The sequence below is a fragment of the Eubalaena glacialis genome, chromosome 7, assembly GCF_028564815.1.
Source record: "Eubalaena glacialis isolate mEubGla1 chromosome 7, mEubGla1.1.hap2.+ XY, whole genome shotgun sequence".
NCBI lineage: Eukaryota > Metazoa > Chordata > Mammalia > Artiodactyla > Balaenidae > Eubalaena > Eubalaena glacialis.
This window is the reverse complement of record NC_083722.1, coordinates 94,213,205-94,234,867: the sequence shown is the minus strand read 5'-3', so window position 1 is coordinate 94,234,867 and position 21,663 is coordinate 94,213,205. Positions and strand designations below refer to the sequence as shown.

The 21,663-nt window shown below is 42.5% G+C and overlaps 1 protein-coding gene and 1 long non-coding RNA gene across 3 annotated transcripts in view; one reads left to right on the top strand and one right to left on the bottom strand.

The window, feature by feature from the left end:
- Positions 1-21,663, top strand: part of PROK2 (prokineticin 2) — a 410,257-nt gene that overhangs the window by 258,076 nt on the left and 130,518 nt on the right. The gene's annotated exons all lie outside the window — the stretch shown is intronic.
- LOC133094799 (uncharacterized) lies at positions 1,989-19,942 on the bottom strand. The gene is made up of 3 exons (XR_009701502.1): positions 19,856-19,942; positions 19,167-19,290; positions 1,989-2,398 (listed from the first exon to the last, which is right to left on the bottom strand). It is a non-coding gene; the product is annotated as an uncharacterized LOC133094799 (long non-coding RNA).

Below are 21,663 nucleotides of genomic sequence, written 5' to 3'. Positions count from 1 at the left end.
TGTGATAATCAATGTTGAATAACTGAAGGAAGCTCCTGAGTGGTGCTGACCAAAGAACCCCCTTTATACCTGGAAAAGGATGACGCAAGAGAACATCGAATGCCGGGGAATCCTGAGTGCTTTCAAAGGGCTCGGTGCTGTGCTTCACGCCTGTACTGTATTTTCCACATACTTTGGTTGCCCTTCTGGCTGCCTCCAGAGCATCTGTTCCTCTGCTCTCACAGGGTGTAGCAGCCACATTCCTTGCCACGTTCCACGCCAGTTACTTGTAGGGGTGGGGCTGGCCATCCAATCAGACTGAAGCTCAAGACCCAGCAGGACGGCTGGGAAAAAGGAAGCCATCTTGTTCTCCACACGTGGAAGGGAAACCATGAAGCCCAGGAACTGCACGGTGTCATCTCTCTACAGTGAAGGCAGCCAGCCTGGGCACGAGGCCAACACCCAGAGGAAGGCAGAGCCAAGAGAATCCCTGAGAAACGAAGCCCTGCCCTGTCTCCCCACCTACATCTAGATCAGTTCAATCCTGAAATCCCCCCCACTGTGGATTTCCAGGTCCAGGAATCAATAAATTGCTTTATTTTAAAGCCACAATAAATTGCTTTATTTTAAAGCCATGGTAAACTGGATTTGTCTGTGACTTTACAGCCCAAAGCATCTTAATTCATACCTATAACCTATCTCATCAGATCTGCATGACAACCCTGTTATAAGATGCTTTTATTCCCATTTTACAAATGGAGACACACTCAGAGAGGATGGCTGATCTGCTGTTGACTGTTCAGGAACAAAATCTGGTAGAGTAGACTTGGGGTTCAAAGATGTGGGTTCCCATCTTAGGTCCATTGTGTATTGGTTGTTTCCTCATCTGTAAAGTAAATATAGTTCTTATTTTAAAAATCTTTTTTCCCAAGGTTGACATGGGGAACTAAATCCAGTAAGATTCCTTAGGAGGAAGCTCTTTGCAACTGTAAAGTGATGTACAAATGTTTGCTATTCCTATGCCTGGGGCCCACAGCTCCAACCTAGAAGTTCAGGGTCTTTGTATTGGCATGTTGCTGGCTTAATGGGCCCAGGCTCCAGCTTGTTCTTTGATGCAGGTAAATGTTCTGGTTTCCTTTTTTATACTGATAATTTGCTTAACAAATCCTTCCTTCACAACTAGTAAAGATCTAAAGTCAAACCTAGCCCCTGACCCCACGTGTGATAAATGGGAGCTCAGTTGTATGCCCAGTATAGACTTTATTAATTGGTCAACCCCTAACGCCCAGACATGCATGCACACCCCCAAGACTCCAGCAGTCTTGGGCCCAGAGGCCTGTACTATTTCCCAGGGGTTCATTGATAGATTTTCTATGTCCTATTAGCATCCCAAATGTATATTTTGTATCTTCTGCCTTCAGGGATTAAAAAGAGAAACACATTTCATTGTGCAATTTTCTCTTGTTAGGAATAAGTTTGAGGTAAAAGTCCCTGTAGCTATTTAGGGTAAAGACAGTGAAGACTGTTTATAATTCAGTTCAGAGGGTGAAAATCTGTTCTTTCCATGAATATACTGTAATGATTTGCCTAAATGATTCAGAGTTGATTTCCCAAATATATTAATCGTGAACAAGAAGAATTGTATTAATCTTTGGACTGTTTATAATACTAGAATAAAGTGCTTGTCAAATAAGGCCCTAGGTTGATAAGCACAGTATACAAGGAAAAAAAAATGAAATAGATTTATTCTTGCTGTTTGGGGAATATGTGCTTTATTGTACACACTTTGCTTCTGGCGATGGAGAAAATAATTTATTGGCAAGTCTTTTCCTTTCATTTGCCTTGAATATAAAGATTAACTGATGGTTTAACAATCTTGTTCAGCCTATATTTATGAAGGATAGCGTTTCTCACTCAAGTAACTCCCAATATTTATTTTAAGTTGTGGCATTATTCATACAGATACGATGGGAAGAACTTCAGTCATAAAAGTTGAGATGTATCTCATATTAACAACTTGAAAAGAATGTGAGCTGGAATTTCTTTTGTATTAATTTACATGGAAGGGGAAAGTGACAACAGCCAAGAAGTGAAAAATGAATTGTAGCAATCAGGTTGACTTAATTTGAGCTCATCAGATGCCTGAGGCAATAAAGGTATGTTTAGAGTGACAGACCGTGGCTGCCTGTGGCCACCCTCCAGGAGAAAACCGAGCAGTGGATGTGACATTGAGTAGTTAGCTTGTTTTCTTCGCCTTTGATCAAAGGCCCTTAAAGTATATTCACGGTTGGCAGAAATGTCCTTGCAGTCGAAGGTGACCTGTTTATATTGTCTTCATCAATGTCAACTGCTGGGTTCCAAGGAAGAAGAGATACAATCCAGGTTCAAGGACAACAACCATTGAGAAATGCCTTCATCTCTGAAAGAAAACCAAAACATCTCTCAGTTTTGTTTATGAAATGCTTAGGTAATTTTCCTCTGCTGCTGAAAAAAAAAAAACACACCCCACAGCTGGAACCACTTACAACTTAGGTTTGATTGGTTTTTTGCAAATTGAATGATTAATTCAGGCAAACAGCCAAAGATTTAATTTAATTTTAAACTGAAAGGGATGGACAGTCATACTGGCTGAATTCCTAGCTTGGCAGACTTTGGGGTCCCGGCACTTAGTTTAGACAATATTGTGACTCCAGCAAGTCCATACTGGGAGGCAGACCAAGTTTTTAAAAAATGTTTCGGTACCACTGGCCTGACTGTCTCCTTTTTTTTTTTTTTTTTAACATCTTTATTGGAGTATAATTGCTTTACAATGGTGTGTTAGTTTCTGCTTTATAACAAAGTGAATCAGCTGTACATATACATATATCTCCATATCTCCTCCCTCTTGCGTCTCCCTCCCACTCTCCCTGTCCCACCCCTCTAGGTGGTCACAAAGCACCGAGCTGATCTCCCTGTGCTATGCGGCTGCTTCCCACTAGCTATCGGTTTTACATTTGGTAGTGTATATATGTCCATGCCACTCTCTCACTTCGTCCCAGCTTACCCTTCCCCCTCCCCGTGTCCTCAAGTCCATCCTCTACATCTGCGTCTTTATTCCTGTCCTGCCCCTAGGTTCTTCAGAACCATTTTTTTTTTTTTACATTCCATATGTATATATATGTGTTAGCCTATGGTATTTGTTTTTCTCTTTCTGACTTACTTCACTCTGTATGACAGTCTCTAGGTCCATCCACCTCACTACAAATAACTCAATTTCGCTTCTCTTTATGGCTGAATAATATTCCATTGTATATATGTGCCACATCTTCTTTATCCATTCATCTGTCGATGGACACTTTGGTTGCTTCCATGTCCTGGCTATTGTAAATAGAGCTGCAGTGAACATTGTGGTACATGACTCTTCTTGAATTATGGTTTTCCCAGGGTATATGCCCAGTAGTGGGCTTGCTGGGTCATATGGTACTTCTATTTTTAGTTTTTTGAGGAACCTCCATACTGTTCTCCATAGTGGCTGTATCAATTTACATTCTCACCAACAGTGCAAGAGGGTTCCCTTTTCTCCACACCCTCTCCAGCATTTATTGTTTGTAGATTTTTTGATGATGGCCATCCTGGCCAGTGTGAGGTGATACCTCATTGTAGTTTTGATTTGCATTGCTCTGATGATTAGTGATGTTGAGCATCCTTTCATGTGTTTGTTGGTAATCTGTATATCTTCTTTGGAGAGATGTCTATTTAGGTCTTCTGCCCATTTTTGGATTGGATTGTTTGTTTTTTGATATTGAGCTGCATGAGCTGCTTGTATATTTTGGAGATTAATCCTTTGTCGGTTGCTTCATTTGCAAATATTTTCTCCCATTCTGAGGATTGTCCCTACGTCTTGTTTATGGTTTCCTTTGGTGTGCAAAGGCTTTTAAGTTTCATTAGACCCCATTTGTTTATTTTTGTTTTTATTTCCATTTCTCTAGGAGGTGGGTGAAAAAGCATCTTGCTGTGATTCATGTCATAGAGTATTCTGCCTATGTTTTCTTCTAAGAGTTTTAGAGTGTCTGGCCTTACCTTTGGGTCTTTAATCGATTTTGAGTTTATTTTTGTGTGTGGTGTTAGGAAGTGTTCTAATTTCATTCTTTTACATGTAGCTGACCAGTTTTCCCAGCATCACTTATTGAAGAGGCTGTCTTTTCTCCATTGTGTATTCTGGCCTGGCCTCCTTTATCAAAAATAAGGTGACCATATGTGTGTGGGTTTATCTCTGGGCTTTCTATCCTGTTCCATTGATCTATATTTCTCTTTTTGTGCCAGTACCATACTGACTTGATTACTGTAGCTTTGTAGTAGAGTCTGAAGTCAGGGAGCCTGATTCCTCCAGCTCCGTTTTTCTTTCTCAAGATTGCTTTGGCTATTCGGGGTCTTTTGTGTTTCCATACAAATTGTGCAATTTTTTGTTCTAGTTCTGTGAAAAATGCCATTGGTAGTTTGATAGGGATTGCATTGAATCTGTAGATTGCTTTGGGTAATATAGTCATTTTCACAATGTTGACTCTTCCAAGCCAAGAACATGGTATATCTCTCCATCTGTTGTATCATCTTTAATTTCTTTCATCAGTGTCTTATAGTTTTCTGCATACAGGTCTTTTGTCTCCTTGGGTAGGTTTATACCTAGGCATTTTATTCTTGTTGTTGCAATGGTAAATGGGAGTGTTTCCTTAATTTCTCTTTCAGATTTTTCATCATTAGCGTATAGGAATGCAAGACATTTCTGTGCATTAATTTTACATCCTGCTACTTTACCAAATTCATTGATTAGCTCTAGTAGTTTTCTGGTAGATCTTTAGGATTCTCTATGTATAGTATCATGTCATCTGCAAACAGGGACAGTTTTACTTCTTCTTTTCTGATTAGGATTCCTTTTATTTCTTTTTCTCCTCTGATTGCTGTGGCTAAAACTTCCAAAACTATGTTGAATAATAGTGGTGAGAGTGGGCAATCTTGTCTTGTTCCTGATCTTAGAGGAAATGGTTTCAGTTTTTCACCATTGAGAATGATGTTGGCTGTGGGTTTGTCACATATGGCCTTTATTATGTTGAGGTAAGTTCCCTCTGTGCCTACTTGCTGGACAGTTTTCAGCATAAATCGGTGTTGAATTTTGTCAAAAGCTTTTTCTACATCTATTGACATTATCATATGGTTTTTATCCTTCAGTTTGTTAATATGGTGTATCACATAGATTGATTTGCGTATATTGAAGAATCCTTGCATTCCTGGGATAAAGCCCACTTGATCATGGTGTATGATCCTTTTAATGTGCTGCTGGTTTCTGTTTGCTAGTATTTTGTCGAGGATTTTTGCATCTAGGTTCATCAGTGAGAGTGGCCTCTAGTCTTCTTTTTTTGTGACATCTTTGTCTGGTTTTGGTATCAGGGTGATGGTGGCCTCGTGGAATGAGTTTGGGAGTGTTCCTCCTTCTGCTATATTTTGGAAGAGTTTGAGAAGGATAGGTGTTAGCTCTTTTCTAAATGTTTGATAGAATTCTCCTGTGAAGCCATCTGGTCCTGGGCTTTCGTTTGTTGGAAGATTTTTTTTTTTTATTATTAATTTATTTTTTGGCTGTGTTGGGTCTTCGTTTCTGTGCAAGGGCTTTCTCCAGTTGCAGCGAGCGGGGGCCACTCTTCATCGCGGTGCGCGGGCCTCTCACTGTTGTGGCCTCTCCTGTTGCGGAGCATAGGCTCCAGACGCGCAGGCTCAGCAGTTGTGGCTCACGGGCCTAGCCGCTCCGCGGCATGTGGGATCTTCCCGGACTGGGGCACGAACCCCTGTCCCCTGCATTGGCAGGCGGATTCCTAACCACTGCACCACCAGGGAAGCCCTGTTGGAAGATTTTTAATCCCAGTTTCAATTTCAGTGCTTGTGATTGGTCTGTTTATATTTTCTGTTTCTTCCTGGTTCAGTCTCGGAAGGTTGTGCTTTTCTAAGAATTTGTCCATTTCTTCCAGGTTGTCCATTTTATTGGCATATCGTTGCTTGTAGTAATCTCTCATGATCCTTTGTATTTCTGCAGTGTCAGTTGTTACTTCTCCTTTTTCTTTTCTAATTCTGTTGACTTGAGTCTTCTCCCTTTTTTTCTTGATGAGTCTGGCTAATGGTTTATCAATTTTGTTTATCTTCTCAAAGAACCAGCTTTTACTTTTATTCATCTTTGCTATCTTTTACTTCATTTCTTTGTCATTTATTTCTGATCTGATCTTTATGATTTCTTTCCTTCTGCTAACTTTGGGGTTTTTTTGTTCTTCTTTCTCTAATTGCTTTAGGTGTAAGGTTAGGTTGTTTATTTGAGATGTTTCTTGTTTTTTGAGGTAGGATTGTATTGCTATAAACTCCCCTCTTAGAACTGCTTTTGCTGCATCCCATAGGTTTTGGGCCGTTGTGTTTTCATTGTCATTTGCTTCTAGGTATTTTTTTGATTTCCTCTTTGATTTCTTCAGTGATCTGTTGGTTATTTAGTAATGTACTGTTTAGCCTCCTTGTGTTTGTATTTTTTATAGTTTTTTTTTCCTATAATTGATACCTAGTCTCATAGTGTTGTGGTTGGAAAAGGTACTTGACACGATTTCAATTTTCTTAAGTTTACCAAGGCTTGATTTGTGACCGAAAATATGAACTCTCCTGGAGAATGTCCCATGAGCACTTGAGAAGAAAGTGCATTCTGTGGTTTTTGGATGGAATATCCTATAAATATCAATTAAGTCCGTCTGGTCCAATGTGTCATTTAAAGCTTGTGTTTCCTTATTTATTTTCATTTTGGATGATCTGTCCATTGGTGAAAATGCAGTGTTAAAGTCCCCTACTATGATTGTGTTACTGTCGATTTCCCCTTTTATGACTGTTAGCATTTTCCTTATGTATTGAGGTGCTCCTATGTTGGGTGCATAAATATTTACAATTGTTATATCTTCTTCTTGGATTGATCCCTTGATCATTATGTAGTGTCCTTCTTTGTCTCTTGTAATAGTCTTTATTTTAAAGTCCATTTTGTCTGATATGAGAATTGCTACTCCAGCTTTCTTTTGATTTCCATTTGCATGGAATATCTTTTTCCATCCCCTCCCTTTCAGTCTGTATGAGTCCCTAGGTCTGAAGTGGGTCTCTTGTAGACCGCATATATATGGGTGTTGTTTCTGTATCCATTCAGCCAGTCTATGTCTTTTGGTTGGAGCATTTAATCCATTTACATTTAAGGTAATTATCGATATGTATGTTCCTATTACCATTTTCTTAATTGTTTTGGGTTTGTTATTGTAGGTGTTTTCCTTCTCTTGTGTTTCTTGCCTAGAGAAGTTCCTTTAGCATTTGTTGTAAAGCTGGTTTGGTGGTGCTGAATTCTCTTAGCTTTTGCTTGTCTGTAGAGGTTTTAATTTCTCCATCAAATCTGAATGAGATCCTTGCTGGGTAGAGTAATCTTGGTTGGAGGTTTTTCCCTTTCATCACTTTAAATATGTCCTGCCACTCCCTTCTGGCTTGCAGAGTTTCTGCTGAAAGATCAGCTGTTAACCTTATGGGGATTCCCTTGTGTATTATTTGTTGCTTTTCCCTTGCTGCCTTTAATATTTTTTCTTTGTATTTAATTTTTGATAGTTTGATTAATATGTGTCTTGGCATGTTTCTCCTTGGATTTATCCCGTATGGGGCTCTGCGTTTCTTGGACTTGATTGACTATTTCCTTTCCCATATTAGGGAAGTTTTCAAATATAATCTCTTCAAATATTTTCTCAGTCCCTTTCTTTTTCTCTTCTTCTTCTGGGACCCCTATAATTCGAATGTTTGTGTGTTTAATGTTGTCCCAGAGGTCTCTGAGATGCTCCTCAATTCTTTTCATTCTTTTTTCTTTATTCTGCTCTGCGGTAGTTATTTCCACTATTTTATCTTCCAGGTCACTTTTCCGTTCTTCTGCCTCAGTTATTCTGCTATTGATTCCTTCTAGAGAATTGTTAATTTCATTTATTGTGTTGTTCATCATTGTTTGTTTGCTCTTTAGTTCTTCTAGGTCCTTGTTAAACGTTTCTTGTATTTTCTCCATTCTATTTCCAAGATTTTGGATCATCTTTACTATCATTACTCTGTGATCTTTTTCAGGTACACTGCCTATTTCCTCTTCATTTGTTTAGTCTGGTGGGTTTTTACCTTGCTCCTTCATCTGCTGTGTATTTCTGTCTTCTCATTTTGCTTAACTTACTGCATTTGGGGTATCCTTTTAGCAGGCAGCAGGTTCATAGTTCCCGTTGTTTTTGGTGTCTGCCCCCAGTGGGTAAGGTTGGTTCAGTGGGTTGTGTAGGCTTCCTGGTGGAGGGGACTGGTGCCTGTGTTCTGGTGGGTGGGGCTGGATCTTGTCTTTCTGGTGGGCAGGACCGTGTCTGGTGGTGTGTTTTGGGGTGTCTTTGAACTTAGTATGATTTTAGGCAGCCTCTCTGCTAATGGATGGGGTTGTATTCCTGTCTTGCTAGTTGTTTGGCATGGGGTGTCCAGCACTAGAGTTTGCTGGTTGTTGAGTGGAGCTGGGTCTTAGCGTTGAGACGGAGATCTCTGGGAGGGCTCCAGCTGATTGATATTACGTGGGACCAGGAGGTCTCTGGTGGTCCAACGTCCTGAACTCAGCTCTCCCACCTCCGAGGCTCAGGCCTGACACCCGGCCGGAGCACCAAGACCCTTTTGGGAAGTCTGAGGTCTTCTGACAGTGTTCAGTAGGTGTTCTGTAGGAGTTGTTCCACATGTATTTGTATTTTTGATGTATTTGTGGGCAGGAAGGTGATCTCCACGTCTTATTCCTCTGCCATCTTGAAGGTCCTTCTGGCCTGACTCTCTTTTTTATCATTGTTTTCCCTCTTTAAAATAGAGTACTTGAGGGCTTCCCTGGTGGCGCAGTGGTTGAGAATCTGCCTGCCAGTGCAGGGGACACGGGTTCGAGCCCTGGTCTGGGAAGATCCCACATGCCGCGGAGCAACTGGGCCCGTGAGCCACAATTACTGAGCCTGCGCGTCTGGAGCCTGTGCTCCGCAACAAGAGAGGCCGCGACAGTGAGAGGCCCGCGCACCGCGATGAAGAGTGGCCCCCGCTTGCCACAACTGGAGAAAGCCCTCGCACAGAAACGAAGACCCAACGCAGCCATAAATAAATAAATAAAATTTTAAAAAAGCAAACAAAAAAAATAGAGTACTTGAGGGGATAATCGCAATCCAATTCCTGTACGCAAGTGCTCTGTGAATTTGTAATTGCATTTCACTCCTGCCCCAGGACGAGTAAAGTGATCAAAAATTGCCAGTAACCACAGACAGGAATTCTTATGACTTGAGTTATACCTTCTACAGTTTGGCCAAGTGTATATGCGCAACCGGCTTGGTCATCTCTTTTCCTGCCTGCACACACTTTGGAGGCAAAGCTGGACTTTTCATGAGCTGTTGGAAGGCCAAGCTAACTAGAAACTTTACCCCAAAGATCAAGCTAAGGATGACCCAGGTCGTGAAGTCAAACATGTGCTACCATCTTTATCCAGCAACTCTTTGTAGAGGACGCCACAGTTCCAGGCTGCAGAATGTTCTGAAAGATGCTTTTATCTGATGATGAAGTCTGACTGAACAATGAGGCAGAGAGCAGAATTATCAAGGAAAAGACAATACAGCTGACCCTTGAACAACATGGTCCACTTACTTGTGAATTTTTTTCAGTAGTAAATACTACAGTAGTACATGGCCCGCGGTCAGTTGAATCCACAGATGAGGCACCGTGGTTATGGAGGGTTGACTGTAAATTATACTTGGATTTTCGACTGTGCAAAGCCCAGCACCCCTAACTCTCTCCTTGTTCAAGGTTCAGCTGTACTATTAAGGCTGCTCTGAGACTTTCTTTCGGGGGAAAGAACTGAATTGCATAGTATCCAGGGTATTCTAGAACTTTCAGCACTTTTCTTTATTTCTTAACAGGTCTGGTTGCTTAAAATGGCACTGGGGTTTCACCTTTTGGCTTTGTTTTTTTTTCTCTCCCTCCCTCCCTCCTCCTCCCTTCCTTCCTTTCCCAACTTTCCTCCTTGCTTCCTTTTTTTCCTTCCTTCTTTTTTTCTTTGTAAAATAAATCTTCTCTGATACTGACATCTGACTATAGTTTTCTCAGAGGAATAGATTCAAAATAAATACATGTTCCTTAATGAATATACTTTTAAAAACTGAAACCTAGGCAATACTGGACTTGGCATAATGCCATTCTCTGAATTTCCACATCATCTCCTTGCCCAGGCACGTCACATCCAAACTTGCAGCTCCAAATCAGAGAACCTTTCCACGAACTTTCTGCCTTCATTTTGTCACACCGTGATGATGACTCCCTCCTCTGGATATCCATGCCACCTGCAGACAATTCCTTGTACACTCCCTGTTGGTAATTTTTTACACCAAAACTTTGTTTTATTATACAAGTAATACGGGATAACATCCTTACTGAATAATAATGAAACAGTGCAGAAGCAAACAAACCAGAATGGCCAAAGACCCCTTCACTCCCAGAAGAAACAACTTAAGAGCTCTGGATGTATCTTCCCAAGCTTTCTTCTAGGAATATATACCCAAATTCATGCATATCTATCTACATATGTGTAGGTGGGTTGTTTATATGTATGTGAAATCATACTTTTATATATTTTAACAACCTTCTTGAAATATAATCATGTACCATCCTTTTTTTAAAAAAAATCTTAGGATATTCCACATCCTAGTCAACATTTGTTACCATCTATCTTTTTGATTATAGTCATCTTAAGGGGTGTGAAGTGGTATCTTATTGTGGTTTAGATTTGCATTTTCCTAATGGTCAGTGATATTGAGCTTCCTTTCATGTGCTTATTAGCCATTTACATATTTTCTTTGGATCCTTTGTCCATTTTTACACTGGGTTGTCTTTTTATTATTGAGTTGTAAGGATTCCTTACATATTCGGGATTCAAGTCTCTTATTAGATAGCAAATATTTTCTTCAATTTTGTGAATTACCTTTTTATTTACTTGATGGTGTCCTTCGAAGCACACAAGTTCTTAATTTTGGTGGAGTCCACTTCATCTTTTTTCTTTTGTCACTTATGCTTTTGCTGTCATATCTAAGGAGGCTTTGCCTAAGGCTAGGTCATGAAGGTTTCCTCCAAAACTTTCTTCTAAGAGTTTTGTAGCTTTGGCTCTTACATTTAGGTCTGTAATCCATTCATGGTCAATTTTTGTGTATATTGTAATGAAAAAGTCCAACTCCATTCTTTCTCATGCAGTTATCTAGTTGTCCCAATACTATTTGTTATTGAGACTATTCTTTTCCCCTATGATTATCTTGGTACCTTTGTTAAAAACGAATTGACCATAAATGTATGGGTTTATTTTTGGACTCTCTATTCTGTTCCGTTGGTCTATATGTCTTTCTTATGCCAGTACCAAACTGTCTTGATTACTGTAACTTTGTAATAAGTTTTGAGATTGGTGAGTGTGCATCCTCCAACTTTACTTTTCTTTTTCAAAGGTGTTTTGTCTATTCTGAGTGCCTTTCATTTCCCATATGAATATTAGGATCAGCTTGTCATTTTCTGCAAAAAAAAATGACAGGAAGGATTTTGATAAGGAGCTACATAATTTTTTTATCACTTGCTTTTCATACAACTTGATGATTTTTTTTTAACATGTGTATATACCCTATGACCATCACCCAGATTGAGATACGGTATATCTGCAGTACCTTAGAAGGCTTCCTAATGCCCCTTTCTAATCCCTACTTTTCTATAAAAGTAGCCACTATTCTGACATCTATCACCATTGAGCAATTTGCCTTTTCTTAAACTTCTAATGAATGGAACCATTTAGTATATACTCTGTAGTGAGTGACTTCTTTCACTTAAAAATTGTTTGGGAGGTTTGTCCATGTTGTTGTTTGTCTCCTTAGTTTTTTTCAATTTTAATGCTAAGTAGTACTCTACTGTATTTCATTGTTTATTCATTCCCAGTTGAAAGACAATTGTTCTGTTTACATTGGGGTCTTATAAATCTGCTGTGAACATTCTTGAGCATGTCACTGAGTGGACGTAAGCACTCATTTCTTTTTTTTTTTTTTAATTTATTTATTTTATTTATTTATTTTTGGCTGCGTTGGGTCTTTGTTGCTGCACGCGGGCTTTCTCTAGTTGCATCGAGCGGGGGCTGCTCTTTGTTGAGGTGCGTGGGCTTCTCACCGCAGTGGCTTCTCCTGTTGTGAAGCACGGGCTCTAGGCACGTGGGCTTCAGTAGTTGCAGCATGTGGGCTCAGTATTTGTGGCTCGCGGGCTCTAGAGCACAGGCTCAGTAGTTGTGGCGCACGGGCTTAGTTGCTCCGCGGCATGTGGGATCTTCCCGGACCGGGGCTTAAACCCGTGTCCCCTGCATTGGCAGGCGGATTCTTAACCACTGTGCCACCAGGGAAGCCCAAGCACTCATTTCTGATAGGCGTATATCTAGGAAAGAAATTGCTGGGTCATAGGTAGATGTATGTTTGGCCTTGGAAGATAACGTAAACAGATTTTCAAAGTGACCGCGCCAGTTTACATTCCTACCGGCAGAGTATGGGAGTACCAATTGCTTACAGCCTTACCAGCACTTGCTATTAATTGTTTGGCATTCTGGACTGTGGGTGGTGTTATCTCACTGTGCTTACAGTTTGCATTTCCCTGATGACTAAAGATGTTTAGCATTTTTTAATAAGGTTTGGCCATTTCTGTAAACACTTTTGGGAAGTGCCTGTTAAAGTCTTTTGCTAATTGTTCTAAATCGGGTTGTCTTTTCTTTTTGGTTTGTATGAGCCCTTTATATATTCTTGATATGAATCCTTTGTCAGGTGTATATATTTTAACTATTTTCTCACAGTCTGGGGTTTGCCTTTTGACTCTCTTGATGTTGTTTTTTTTAAGGCAATTTTCAAAATTAAGATATAATTCATGTACCGTAAAATTCATGTATTTAAAGTATACAATTCAGTGGTTTTCACCATATTCACAAAGTTTTGCAACCATCACCACTATTTAATTCCAGAATATTTTCACTACCCCAGGATGAAATCCCATATCTATTACTCCCTCTTCATCCCTCCCCGTAGGCCCTAGCAACCACTGATCTAATTTTGTCTTAATAGATTTGTCTGTACTGGGCATTTCATATAAATGGAATCATACAATATGTGACCTTTTGTGACAGGCTTCTTTTACTTAGCATATGTTTTCAAGGTTCATCCATGTTGTAGCATGTATCAGAATTTCATTCTTTTCTTTTTTAATTAACTTTTTTTTTGGCTGCATTGGGTCTTCGTTGCTGCATGCGGGCTTTCTCTAGTTGTGGCGAGCAAGGGCTAGTCTTCGTTGCGGTGCGTGGGCTTCTCATTGCAGTGGCTTCTCTTGTTGCGGAGCACAGGCTCTAGGTGCACAGGCTTCAGTAGTTGCAGCATGCGGGCTCAGTAGTTGCAGCATGCAGGCTCTAGAGCGCAGGCTCAGTAGTTGTGGTGCACGGGTTTAGTTGCTCCTCGGCATGTGGGACCTTCCCGGACCAGGGCTAGAACCCATGTCCCCTGCGTTGGCAGGCAGATTCTTAACCGCTGTGCTACCAGGGAAGTCCCTCATTCATTTTTTTATTGCTGAATAATATTCCATTGTATAGATATAAAACATTTGTTGATTCACTCATCATTTGATGGACTTGTGGGTTCTTTTAATATTGTTTTTTTGATGAACAGAAGTTAATTTTAATGAAGTTCAATTTATCAATCTTTTTTTTTAATGGACTGTGCTTCATTGTGACCTATTTAAGAAATCTTTGTCTCCTTTAGTGACTTACTATTTAAACACCTTCATTGTCCTGGAAATCTTCCCACGTTGGGATATGGATGGAGGTTTACCTCCTTCTTTCTACTGACTCCTTGTAGCCACTTCTCCATTGCTGGATAGTGAGTGATTTTCAGTGTGTTACAATTAAAAACAATGCTGAAACAAAAATTCTCACCTACTGACTTTGTGCATGTATGCAAGGATGCCTTAACTTCCTAGAAATAAAACTGCTAGATCAAAAGTTTGTATGTTTTCATTTTTGATAGAGCCCACCAAATTGCCTTCCAAAAATGTCTTCACCAAATGTACGTGCTCATCAAGAGGTTGAAAAGTGCCATTGTGCCACATCTATGCCATTATTTATTATTATTGGTCTTTAAAAATGTTTGTCATTCTTATGAGCATATTGATATTTTCTTTAGTACATTCTTGCTCTTACAATCCTTGGTGGGTAGGGATTCCTTTTACATTTATCCCTTTACGTAAGTATCCCTTAAGTTTTGAGGTTAGCACTACAACATTGTCAGGAAGGAAAAAGTTTTCTTCCACCCTCTTATGTTTAATATCTGGGGCCCTGTGAATTAAACTAACAAAAGACAGATTAACACGAGAAAAGGCACATAATTTGTATTAATGTTTATGTGCACAGGAGTTCACAGAAAAGAAGTGAAACTGAAAAAAGTGATTAGAGTCTGGGGGCTCATATACCATTGTATCAAAGGAAAGAAGTTCAGGTTTCAAAGGATGATAAATTGTGGGCCAGTGACTGCAAAATATCTTCCATTAGTTTTCCCTGTGAGAGTTATTTTGGTAAGGTCTGTTGATGCCAACTCATCCCAGTGTCAACTCCTAGTCTCTGGTGACCATTTGTTCTTCCCTTTTTGGCACTGGAGAGGCACCTTCACAAAGGGAAATCTCTGCCCTGCTTTTAGCCAGATAAGGGGAACGCAGAGAAATCCTCTTCTGCATCTGTTACCTCTCAGTTGCCTTCAGCTCAAAATAACCTTTATGCCAAAATGGCATATTTTGGCGTGGCATATTCTGGACCGCCTTTAGCACGAAAATGAACATGTATTGCTTAACTGTTAATTTAACAGAGGAGAATAATTCAGAGTTAGACTTGATTTAAATCTTTAACTTTGAGATAAACGTGTATGTTGCTTGGCTTTGCTCTGCTGAGGGCGGAGTTTCCAGAGTCCTTTCTCACAGGCTGCTCAGCCTTGGTCGGGGCCTCAGCGTCCATCTGTCTGAGGGGAGCCTCTGCAGGTGCTCAACCTGAGTATTTACACTAGGGAGAAGATTGTCTACACTAGGGCTGAGCTCACACCTCTTCCAGCTGTTAAATAGTGGACATCGTCTGGCTCACAAAGCAACCGTTCACGTGGTTTTCATTTAGCGAGTTTAAAATGGACGAAGGGACGCACTGGGCCATCTGGCTGTCCCCTCTCCCTACACAGCTTAGAGAAAAAATTGTTAATTCCAGTGGACTCATTCATTTGGAAACCCTAAGACCCCTCTGATTTCAGACAGGTATCCTGTCTTGGGTTTTAGTTTAGTTTTTTTTTTTTTTTAAAGAAGTTTGAACACTAAGACCTTGCGCTCTTAGCGGTCTTCTCTCTCCTAGGGGCATTTGCTTTTTTTTTTTTTTATTATTTTTAAAATTTATTTATTTATTTATTTTTGGCTGTGTTGGGTCTTCGTTTCTGTGCGAGGGCTTTCTCTAGTTGCGGCGAGCGGGGGCCACTCCTCATCGCGGTGCGCGGGCCTCTCACTGTCGCGGCCTCTCTTGTTGCGGAGCACAGGCTCCAGACGCGCAGGCTCAGTAGTTGTGGCTCACGGGCCTAGTTGCTCCACGGCATGTGGGATCTTCCCAGACCAGGGCTCGAACCCGTGTCCCCTGCATTGGCAGGCAGACTCTCAACCACTGCGCCACCAGGGAAGCCCTTGGGTTTTAGTTTTAATCTGCTCTTCTGCCGTTTATCTTTGGCAAAGAGGCAAGGTAGGGAGATGATAGCACAGCGTTCCCCAACCCCTGGGCCGTGGACCGGTGCTGGTCCACGGCCTGTTAGGAACCTGGCCGCACAGCAGGAGGTGAGTGGCGGACGCGGGAGCGAAGCTTCATCTGCCCTCTCCATCGCTCACATTACCCCCTGACCATCCCCCCACCCCACCCCATCCATGGAAAAATTGTCTTCCATGAAACCTGTCCCTGGTGCCAAAAAGACTGGAGACCGCTGATGTAACATATTTATTAATCTGATGGCTCTGGACTGAACATGAAGCCAAGAAGACTAATTGGTGACTTCATGAATCAAGGTTCAATTGACACTTTGCTTGTAAAGGAAGCTCTTTGTTAGTTTAAGACTTAAGAGTTAATTACTGGCTTCAGTTCTTCAAACCAAAGGCGGAATCTGAGTGTTTTCACTCTAAAGTTAGGTCATGAAATCAACACACTTAACTCACATGTGGCTTTAATTCACCAGGCACCTCAGTTGATATAAATGATGAGCCTTCACAGTAGAAATGCAAAGAAGATGCTCATTCCTTTGCTTGCTAAATACTCTCTCCTTTTCCCTCTCTTCCTCTTATTCCAAAACGTATAATGAACACAACACGCGCACTCAGCTCAGTGAGGTGCTCACACAAGCGGACTTCACTGACCCACGGAGGGACAGGCAGGGTCACGGCTCCCACTAAGCACTCAGGCCAGGGCGCATGCGCAGAAGGGTGACGTCAGCAGCAGCGTTTATTTTCTCTTTTTGTGTTTGGCTGAGGCCGTGCAGTTGTATTTCTTTTTTTTTTTTTTAATAAATTTATTTATATATTTATTTTTGACTGTGTTGGGTTTTCGTTGCTGCGCGCGGGCTTTCTCTAGTTGCGTCCAGCGAGGGCTACTCTTCGGTGCGGTGCGCGGGCTTCTCATTGCGGTGGCTTCTCTTGTCGCGGAGAACGGGCTCTAGGTGTGCAGACTTAAGTAGTTGTGGCACACAGGCTCAGTAGTTGTGGCGCATGGGCTTACTTGCTCCACGGCATGTGGGATCTTCCCGGACCAGGGCTCGAACCTGTGTCCCCTGCATTGGCAGGCGGATTCTTAACCACTGCGCCACCAGGGAAGTCCCCGTGCGGTTGTATTTCTGTGAGTCAGTGTTGCTCTCCCAGATCACTGCTAGAGTTCCGTTAGGGCTCTTGGGGTTGTTGAGAACAGAGACTACTTCTAGTAAACGTTACCCATTCTAACTTACGGAAACATATTTCAAAGCTAGAAGCGAAATATAGGCATGCTGCAGGGGATCAGAACTATAGGACTGGGTCTAAAGTTTTCAAAATTAAGTTAGGTCATTCTCTCCCTCCCTCCTTCCCTGCCTCGCGATCGCTTGCTCTCCCTTTCTCTGTCTCTCTCTGTGTCTCTCTGTCTCTCTCTCTCAGCCTTTCTCCTTCACTCTGAGCCTCTCTTCTATCCTCTTCCTTTCTTCAGCCCATTACAGGTTTTGTTCCTGCACTTACACTTACTACTAGAATTCCTAAGATAGTCCGATTGGCCCACTTTCCCCTTCACCACACATCATGACAGCAGCCACCCAGAGTCCCACCACGTCCTTAGAACAGGTAGGCAGGAAAGGTATTGGCATCTCTTCAGCATCATCTCCCTGCCCACCCCACCTTTCCCCCCGGGTAGTGTTCCCTACACTCTCCTCTGGCCTCATAAAGCCATTGTTGTACCTGGTAACCTGGGTGCTAAGTGTTTGCTAACCTGTCTCTCTCCCCTGCTGGTCTTGAACTCATTACTTTCTCAACTGTCCTATTTCGCTATAGTCCCTAGAACACGAGGGGGATCAAGAAATGCTTGCGCAGGTAGTTGAATCTATATAGCTCCTCACCTGAGAAATACTGTGAATGTCTGTGTGTCTTGGTCGGTTCAGGATACTGTAACAAAATGTCAAAGACTGGGTGGCTTAAATGGCAAACATTTATTTCTCATAGTTCTGGAGGGTTGGAGGTCCAAGATCAAGTTGCTGGTTGCTGCAGTTCCTGGTGAAAGCTCTCTTCATGGTTTGCAGATGGCCGCCTTCCTGCTGTGTCCTCACAAGGCAGAGAGAGAAGGCTGTAGTCTCTTCCTCTTTTTATAAGACCCTAATCCCATCATGAGGCTCCCACCCTTATGACCTACCTCATAACTCAGTTACCTCCCAAAGCCCCCAGCTCCTAACACTATCACGTTAGGGATCAGGGTTTCAGCCTATGAATTTGAGAGGCACACATTCAGCCCATAACAATGTGCTAGACAACATTGTCCTTTTTTTTTTTTTTTTTTTTAATGCAGCTGAAATCAATGCTGTAAAATAGGATTTCCCAGGCTCTGGCTGCACTCCTCCAAAAGCTGAATGAATACAACAGCATGGTACTGGGGGGCCAGGTCTTACTCTTGGACAGCCTCATTTCCCACGTGTGCCTCTTGCATCCATGGGGCGGCAGCAGCCCAGGAGGCCGGATCTCTGCCAAACCCAGGCACCCAGACGCCTTCACCTGGATGCTCCGCGTGCTGTTCCCAGGATTGCGCCCAGGCGGTCTGCCTGCTCCCAGCATGGAGACACTTTATGCCTGGTCTCTGGCCCCACCATCAGTTTGCTGTCAGCTTCGCCATTGATTTTAAATTTTATTATCGGCTTTTAGAGCACTAGAGGACCCGAGGCTTTCGTTCACCATCGATTCACTTGTTCCCAGTCAAGGGAATGAGCTTTACCATCTTCATCCCCTGGCCGGTGACCAGCCCCTCTGTCTTGCACTTGGAGATATCCTTGGCTTGCTCTGGGTCAAGTCTTCGAGACTGGGCTCGCTTCCCTAGATATCTGTGGTGCAGAGACACCTTGTTCCAAGCCAAATTGAAAGCTCTGTCTGTTCACCGTGACTGAGTAACAAGAGCTCACTTGTACTGAGTGCACAGCCTTTGTCAGCTACCACGCTAACCCCTTGACACACCACATCTCATTTCATCTTCCCAAAGTCCTTAGGACGTAGGTAATTTATCACCAGTTTACAAACGGGAAAACTGACGCTCATAAGGGCACAGCAACCTAGTGACCGTAGAGGTATATTAATAATCTCCTCAACAGTGCTTGTCACACTCACTGCCCAGGACGTTGTGTGACTGTGCATGAGTAATTCACAGCTCAGGCCATGGGCAACTCGCCCCACAAGTTCAAGTTCAACACCCAAACTGGTCTGTGCCACGATCAGTGAGACCAGTCAGCAGTTGTACACTGGGATATCTCCGCAGCGTTAGATCACGCTAAAAGTTTCTAATCATGCTTTCTCAGTTCTGTACTTACCTTATCACCAACTGGTACCCAAGGATTCTCAGACGTGCTCCAGCCAGCAGCCCATACTTGTGTAGCACTGCTCCCATGGACCTTGAGCATCTCTTCCTGAGATATAGCCCTGTAGGAATTGTTTCTGTAGCCAAAGGTAGGAAAGGGTGGGGTCAGCCTTGTGTGGAATTCTGGCTTTTTCCTGCCCTACCAGCTCCACTTCCTTTTGCTCCCATCACAGCCCTAGCAGGAGTGAGCTGTGTCTGTAAGCTCACTGCCCTCCTTTGACCACAGAGGAGATAGCCACCCTGAAACTCTGGGCCATAAACTCTAGGTCAGCTCAGTGGTTCCTACTTTTAAAGGCTCAGGGATGGAGCAGAATCTTTTACAGCCTTTGCCTTCTGATCTGCTCTTCCTCCCCTTCCCTCCCCCCCTCCCCTCCCTTCCCCTTCCCTTCCCTCCCCCCTCCCCTCCCTCCCCCCTCCTTCCCCCTCCTTCCCCCTCCCCTCCCTCCCCCCCTCCCCTCCCTTCCCCTTCCCTTCCCTCCTCTCCTCTCCCCTCCCCTCCCTCTTCCCTGAGCTCTCTCTCTTCTTCCCCATTGTGCAGTGGCCTATATTTTTCTCCACGAAACACATGTCTGTCAGTGTGAGATCCCAGGGCAGTTATGGGAGCCAACACACCAGAGCACAATAAATCCTGTGACTGGGTACCTGGGCAGGTGGCATGTGCCAGCAGCCTGGAGCTCAAAACCCAGCCAGCTCTTCTCGGGGAGTGGGTTCTTTTCATGGCCTTGCCAGCATCCCTGGCAGGCTGGGAGCACCGCTAATAGACCTCTGTGTGAGTGCTAACAGAATAGGAAGGGAGGAAACCTTTTGAAGGCTAACATTTTTCACAGGGCAGTAATCACAGGGAGCTTGTCATTCCCCCAGGCGGGAGGCATGTGTTTAATTTATCCACCCTGGCCGTCGGGTTTTGGAGTTCGCATCGGCTCTCCAGCATGCCTTCTGGAGCTCAGAGGATCAGGTGAGTGCCACCGCAGTGGGCATAGTCAGGTGGGCCCCGGGCCACTCAGGTGCAGCACATAGAGGTCCTCAGCAGTCCCTTCCCACCACTCCCCTTTCCTAGTAAGTAAGTTAACCTCCTAAACCTGAATTTCTTATATGTCTAATGGGGATGATAAAAATAACTACTTCTCAGGGATTTGGTAAGGATTCAAGGAGGTAATCCACATGAAAGAGCCCAGGGCCTAACACACAGTAAGGACATGATAAATGTTAGCTATTTTTTTGCTGTCATCATCATTGTCTATCATTTACAGATAAAGTCTAGAAAAATTCATCAAACTGCCCAAAGTCACATGACCAGTAAGAAGTAAAGCCAGGATTTGAACCCAGACATTCTGACTGCCAAGCCTGGACTCTTAGCCACTGTGCTTTACTACTATTTAAAGTATAGACTGTGTTATAGAATAGTTGATAATGAATCTGTGAATCCATCAAGGACCAGAGTCATGTCTTTTTTTTTTTTTTTTTTTTTTTTTTCGCACGTGGTTCCTGCTTTTTTTTTTTTTTTTAAGAAATTCACGTTCTTATTTATTGATTGATTTATTGATTGATTGATTGCTGTGTTGGGTCTTCATTTCTGTGCGAGGGCTTTCTCTAGTTGTGGCAAGCGGGGACCACTCTTCATCGCGTTGCGCGGGCCTCTCACTGTCGCGGCCTCTCTTGTTGCGGAGCACAGGCTCCAGACGCGCAGGCTCAGTAATTGTGGCTCACGGGCCCAGCTGCTCCGTGGCATGTGGGATCTTCCCAGACCAGGGCTCGAACCCGTGTCCCCTGCATTGGCAGGCAGATTCTCAACCACTGCGCCACCAGGGAAGCCCCAGAGTCATGTCTTTTTTTGGTCAAAGTACAATTGAATTTCAATATTGTGTTAGTTTCAGGTGTACATCATAGTGATCCAGTATTTTTGCAGATTATGTTCCATCATAGGTTATTATAAGATAATGGGTATAATTCCCTGTGCTATACAGTATATCCTTATTGCTTATCTGTTCTATATATAGTAGGTTGTATCTGTTGATGCCATACCCCTAATTTGTCCCTTCCCCCTTTCCCTCTTCTCTTTTGATAATCACAAGTTTGTTTTCTATATCTGTGAGTCTGTTTCTGTTTTGCATATACATTCATTTGTATTTTTTTTTAGATTTCATATATAAGTGATATTGACTTATTTCACTAAGCATAATATTCTCCAGGTCCATCCACGTTGCTGCAAATAGCAGTATTTCATTCTTTTTTATGGCTGAATAATATTCTCTTGTAAAGATACACCATGTCTCCTTAATCCAGTTGTCTGTTGATGGGCACTTGGGTTGCTTCCGTGTCTTGGCTATTGTAAATAGTGCTGCTGTGAGCATTGGGGTGCATGTATCTTTTCGAATTAGTTTTCATATTTTCCAGATATATACCCAGGAGTGGAATTGATGGATCATACGGTAGTTCTATTTTTAGTTTTT